Here is a 6,763-nt window from a genome sequence, read left to right on the forward strand (position 1 = left end):
CCTCCAGTATTTTTGTTCCTGAACTGGAGATGAAGTAATTATTTTCATCTAGGTATGCAGCAGTGAGCCATGATAAAAATTCTGGTAAGTGATGGACTGAGGGTGTGATTTGGAAATATAAGCTGGAGTCAACAACTTGAAAGGCATATTCTCCTCTCACATGGTCAACAAATAGGTCAAAGCGAAGGTCATCAATTTGGTAACAGAAAGTTGGGTCTGCAATTTGGCTTTTTGAATCCATTAGGGGCTCGAGGTTAGAATAAGACTTAACCTCATGGGTTTTAGGGGATTCGGGCACTGTTTGTTTCATTTTATCGAGCGAACAAAACAAAAAACACAAAACAGGGTGGTCGGGTTACGGGTTACTTAAGCTCGTAGGAGAAGCTGAAAGCGACATTAGGAGGAGGTCCTTAGGTGGTCCAGGTACTTTTAGTGGGAGGTCTTGCGCAGGCGATGAGACTGAGATATTCTTACTGGGAAATTATAGAGTAGCTGTCGGGAAAAGGGAATTTAGGGACAAGCTACTTTATAGTAAGGAGGGGATACATGGCAAAGTGATGACGTCAATGGTAAGAAGATGGAGACATGGAGGCTGAGGGTTGGTCAGGGAAGGCGAACTAGAGAGCGGAAGCAGGGCAATTATAAAACACCTTTACCTTTAGCATTGCGAACATTGGTCATAAGGGGCTAATGAGTGTATCCCACTTAAGTGGTGGGCCTCATTATACTTCAATGGGTAGGCCCGTAGGCATGCAAAATCTTCTCCTCACCCCCAGAATTATTCCGGGACGTTAGATTTGTTAAGTTGTGTTATATTCTTTCCACGACTAGCCCACGTAGTTAGCCATGGGGTTAGAAGGGGGGTAGGTATAGGGGGTTTGAGGGGTGTAGGTAACCCCACTCTATGGGGTCCGGGGCAATGCCCTAGAAAATTTTGTTTTTGGACCCTATATTAGGTTGGGCGGACCTACTTATGGTTTTGTGCATGATTTTTTGCACATGGTTTTAGACATGATAGTTTTCGGTCCATGGTTTTGGACGTGATGGTTTTCAGTCCATGGTATTGGATGCTTCAGCATGTATAAATATGTATTGTAACATTGAAAGGGACATAATGAAAAATCAAGCTGGTAGTATCAGTTTTGGGATCCGGGGGAAATCTCTGTGTATATGTGTTTTATGTGTTATGCTCTCACATTATTTATTTTATGTGTTTTAGAATTCGTATGAAGGTAATTTCTGTACGGGGTTAAAACCTACATTTGGTATCAGAGTTGTTTTGGCTTCAAGGGGATGCCTTTGTTACTGAGGGGTTTTGCTCGAGCTTGTGGTAGACCCTGTTCAGTGGGAGATCTACGGGATCGATTCTGGTAGTGAAAGAAGATGGCGAGTATTGGAAAGGCAGAGATCGAGAAATGTAATGGTCAGAGTTTTGAGTTGTGGAAACTCAAGATGGAGGATCTGTTGGTGGATAAAGGTTAGTGGATTGCCGTAGATCCTGGTACGAAACCAACAGGAGTGTCTGATGAAGAATGGAAGAAGTTGGATCAGAAGGCAAAGAGCACAATACGATTGTGTGTCTCAAATTCAGTATATCTGAATGTATCAGGGGAAGCTACGGCGAAGTCTTTGTGGGACAAGTTAGGGACTTTGTACCAATCTAAGTCTCTAGTAAATAAACTGTTCCTACGAAAAAAGTTGTATAACCTGAGGATGAAAGATGGAGACTCGGTGACAGAGCATATAAATGCGTTTAATACTGTGGTAAGTCAGTTATTGTCTATTGATACCAAAATTTTAGATGAAGATAAGTGCATTAGTTTGTTGTGTTCTCTACCAGATTCGTGGGATAGTCTGGTTATGACAATAGGTAGTAATGCAACTGCCTTGCAGTTTGATGAAATAGTCTCATCCTTGCTGACGGAGGAGATGAGATGGAAAAATATGGAGAGCTAGAATAGTGATTCCTTGTCTGTACGAGGACGGTCCCAGAACAGAAACAAAAATAAGTCATCGAGTGCGAGATCTAAATCTAGAGGTATATCTAAATCTCCAGGAAAACCTATAAAGGTGGTTTGCTGGAAATGAGGAAAGGAAGGGCACTACAAAAGGGACTGTAAATCTAAATCTTTTGACAAAGGAAAGGGATCTGATGATGCTCCTTCTGCTCAGGTGAAAACCACCTCGGATGAAGGTGAGGATGTGTACTTGGATTCTTCAAGTACACATGTAGATCATGAGGCATGGTTGATTCACTCAATTGCATCCTTTCACTTCACTCCCCATAGAGAGTGGTTCTACGAGTATGAGAAATATGATGGTGGTGATGTCTTCTTGGTAGATGACAGGAGGCTAGAATCATTGGTAATGGAAAAGTAAAGTTGAAGTTGCAAGGTGGAAGGGTTAGAACGCTTTTGGGTGTTCTACATATTCCTACATTGGCCAGAAATCTGATTTCCGTAAGCAAGTTGGATGATGCAGGTGTAAAAACAGTGTTTGAGAAGGATACCTACAAGATGGTTCAGGGAGCACTGTTATTGATGTGGGGAGTTTGGATTGAAACTCTGTACATGCTACAAGGTAGCACTGTTGTTGATGGGTGCAATAGTTCCATGGTTCCTGAAAATGGAGCAAAAAATCTAGTGGTCTCTGGAGAGAAGACCATGTTGTGGCATCAAAGGCTTGGACATATTGGAGAGAAGGGCCTTCGAATACTTCATGGTAAAGTTATGGTAGAATGTATGAGTAATAGCTCTCTGGATTTTGATTTGTGTGAAAATTGTGTATATAGGAAGCAGAATTGGGTGAGCTTCCCTTCTGGTGGTAAGAGGGCGAAAAAAATATTAGAGCTTGTGCAGAGTGATGTGTTTGGACCTATGAAGGTTCCATCATTGGGTAAGTCTGTGTAATATGTATCATTTATAGATGACTTCTCAAGGAATACATGGATATATTTCCTTAAGAAGAAATCTGAAGTCTTTAACATGTTTAAAGAATTTAAGGCTCTGGTGGAAAACCAGACAAAGAAGAAGATAAAGGTGTTGAGGACAAATAACGGTGGAGAGTTTTATAGTAAGGAATTTGAAGAATTCTGTAAGAAGTGTGGTATAGCATGATAGAAGACTACTCCATATACACCTTAGCAAAATGGAGTTGTAGAAAGAATGAACAAGACGTTGATGGAAAGGGAAAGAAGCATTCTCAATGGTGTCAGGTTAGGACAAGAATTCTGGGCAAAGGTGGTGGAGACTACATGTTACCTGGTCAACAGATCACGTTCATCAGCATTGGAAGATAAGACTCCACAAGAGGTATGGACGGGTAAGAAACCTTCTCTGTCACATCTGAGGGTATTTGGATGTGATGCATATGTACATGTTGCAAATAAGAAAAGAACCAAGTTGGATAGTAAATCTGAAATGTGCATCTTTATTGGGTATAAGGATGGTTTAAAGGGTTATAAGCTTTGGAACCCAGTAACAAGGAAGGTTGTGTACAACCGAGATGTGGTGTTCAGAGAGGTGAAAGATGTTATTAAACATGAAGTCCAACCAAAGGAACCTGAGAAGATAGAGTTTGAGCTAAAGGAGGAAGAATCAAACTCTACAGCAGAGGAGGAATCAGAAGATGAAGAGCCACAAACTTCGGGTGTGAGAAGATCAGTTCGAGAAAGAAGGAAACCAGAAAGGTATAGTCCATCTACTTTCTGTTCAAATTTTTCTTTATCTATTATTGATGATGATCCCATAACTATGAAGGAAGCAGTAGATTTAGAGGATGGAAAACTCTGGAAAGAGGCCATGATTGATGAAATGACATCTTTGCACAAAAATGAGGCTTGGGATTTGGTGGAGTTGCGGGATGGAAGGAAACCCATTACAAGAAAATGGGTGTTCAAGAAGAAGAAAAATGTAGAAGGAAGGGTGGAGAAATACAAAGCTCGGTTGGTAGCAAAGGTTATTCCCAGGTGTCGGGAATTGATTTTGGTGATATTTTTTCTCCTGTTGCCAAGGTAACTTATATTATATTACTTTTGTCTGTTGCTGCTGCTTTTGATTTTGAGGTAGAACAGATGGATGCAAAGACAACATTTCTTCACAGCGATCTGGAAGAGGAGATCTATATGAAGCAACCTGAAGGCTTTGTGGTGAAGGGTAAGAAAGAACTGGTATGCAAGTTAAAGAAGTCTCTGTATGAATTAAAACAGTCACCAAGGATGTGGTATAAAAAATTTGATACATTTATACGGGGACTTGGCTTCACCAGAAGCAAAGCAAATCACTGTGTGTATTTTAAATTAATTGGTGACCATGTTATTCATCCGGTCTTGTATGTGGACGATATGTTGCTGGTTGGAAATGACAAAGAAATTGTCCATGATTTGAAGACCCATTTGTCCTCCAAATTCGACATGAAAGATCTTGGTGCTACAAACTATATTTTGGGCATGGAAATTAAAAGATATCAGCCAAAGAGGAAGCTATGGTTAAACCAGAGGAAAAATGTTGAGACAATATTGTAGAGGTTTAATATGCAGGACAGTAAACTGGTGAAGGTTCCTATTCTTGTAGGTGTAAAGTTATCTGTTGAACAGTGTCCCAATACACAAGAAGAGGAAGAGGACATGTATCGTGTTCCATATGCAAGTGCAGTCGGTAGCCTGATATATGCGATGGTCTGTAATAGACCAGACATTGCACATGTAGTGGGAGTATTGAGCAGGTTTATGTCAAAGCCAGGGAAGGAGCACTGGAAAACATTGAAGCGAGTTTTCAGGTATTTGCGTGGAACTAGTGATTATGGTTTGTGCTACCAAGGAAGACCAGGATTGGAAAAATTGTTGGATATTTGTGGCTTTGTTGATGTAGTGATCTAGATTTAAATAGGAACACAACAAATTACAGAGATAACCATAAACACAGAGATGCAGTGGAAATAATACTTCATTTCATCAATGTAAAATACTAAAATATGCTTACAAACAAAGTTGGAAATATGCCAGCTAGGGCGATGGTAGCTTATCTCTGAGAAGAGATGTGGCGGCTACATGCCTCTGAACTGTGTTACAATGAGGCTCGAAGGCCTATTTATTGTTGAGAAACAATGGAAAACCCTTAACATTCCAAAACCTAACCCTAGAAGATGAAATGCCAAACTGTGGGCCCTGTTTGGGTAAATTGGTACATCAACTTCCCGGGGTCGTAACTTTGGCATACGATCTTTGTCTAACGTGCACAGTATCTCATTAGAAAGATCTATCCGAGAACTACAACTTTGGGAAGAGAAACATTGGTCCATGGACCATGTTGCTCCCAATTTTCCCAAAAAAACGTTGTTTAGGGCCTCAAAACAACTTCATAAGTTCAGGACCTGAAAAAATGCTAAAAATAGTAAACTGGGCTACAATTAAGGAAACTGAAAAGTTGAAAGAAACAATGGTGGGGGTCCAAGTGGATTTGGTAGGTGGCCACCAATATCCACCTGGATCATTCCTCCCCCCTAGGAAGCAATGGTCCCCATTGCTTTGAGTTCCTTCATGAGATGAGGAAAATTTTGTTGAACTTGGTCCCTAGTGAGCCACTTGCCCTGGTGAAGGAGTTGGCCTGCTTTGACAACTCAATACAGTTGTATACTCTGTTGGCGAGTGTGCTTGATCTGTGTGTCCATGATCTGATCAGTTGCAACTTGTTCCATGCAATCTGGATTTAACTCTGTGGGTGTGAGTTGTTCTGCAATGTCGGATGTGTCCAGTAATGGTGGAAAGTATGGCCGAAGGCAGTCCACATTGAACACTGGATGCAGGGCAAGGAATGGGGGAATGCTGAGCTCAAATGCATTATATCCCACAGCCTTGGTAATGGTGTAGGGACAATATCAGAGTGGTATGAGTTTCCGATAGGGTCCGGTAAGGCGTTCCTTTTGCAAATGAAACCAGACTTTGTCACCCACCTGAAACTTGTATGGCACCCGATGTTGATCATGTCGCTGCTTGTACTTGGCATTTGATTTCTCCAGAATGTCATGGACCTATTGGCGAATATGTTAGATGTGCTCAATGAAGCTGTTTGCCTTACCTGTTTCGGAGTGGACATGAGCCGAATCTGCGTGAGTAGCTATAAATGGCATGGCCACATCAATGGGACATAGTGGCTGGAATCCCAAGCCCACCTAAAAAGGGTTGTGGCCAGTTGAGATGTGGAGAGCCCAGTTGTAGCTGTGTTGAACATAGGGGAGGCTCTCGTCCCATGTGCGTGGATGCTTCAAGTTGTACATGTGCAGAATGTGTACCATCATCCTGTTGACAACCTTTGTCTGCCCATCAGTTTGAGGATGGAAGGTTGTGGACTTACTGAGTTTGGTGTCGAGCATCGACCAGAGACTGGACCAAAATGTACTGAGAAACCTGTTGTCCTGATCTGAGATGATAGACTGTGGGATTCCAAAGTGTACCCACACTCATTCAAAGAAGAGTCTAATAGTGGCTTCTGCTGTGATATTCTTCTTGCAGGCAGCCATAATGGCCATCTTTGAGAACCTATCAACGACCACAAAAACACAGTCATTTCCATGCTTAGTGGAAAGAAGTCCTGACATGTAATCCATGGATATGGATTCCCAAGGTCGACTAGGGGTAGGCAGCAGGGTATAGAGGCCTTGCTTCTTGATGGTTAGTTTGGCAATGGCTTAGGCAGTGCATGATCTAATGTACTTCCTGACATCCTGTCAAAGATTCAGCCAATAGAAATACTTCTATAGTACTGCC

Source organism: Pinus tabuliformis, chromosome 5_2 (assembly GCF_031772625.1).
Source record: "Pinus tabuliformis cultivar Carrire ecotype Pingquan chromosome 5_2, CPIR1, whole genome shotgun sequence".
Taxonomy (NCBI): Eukaryota; Viridiplantae; Streptophyta; class Pinopsida; order Pinales; family Pinaceae; genus Pinus; species Pinus tabuliformis.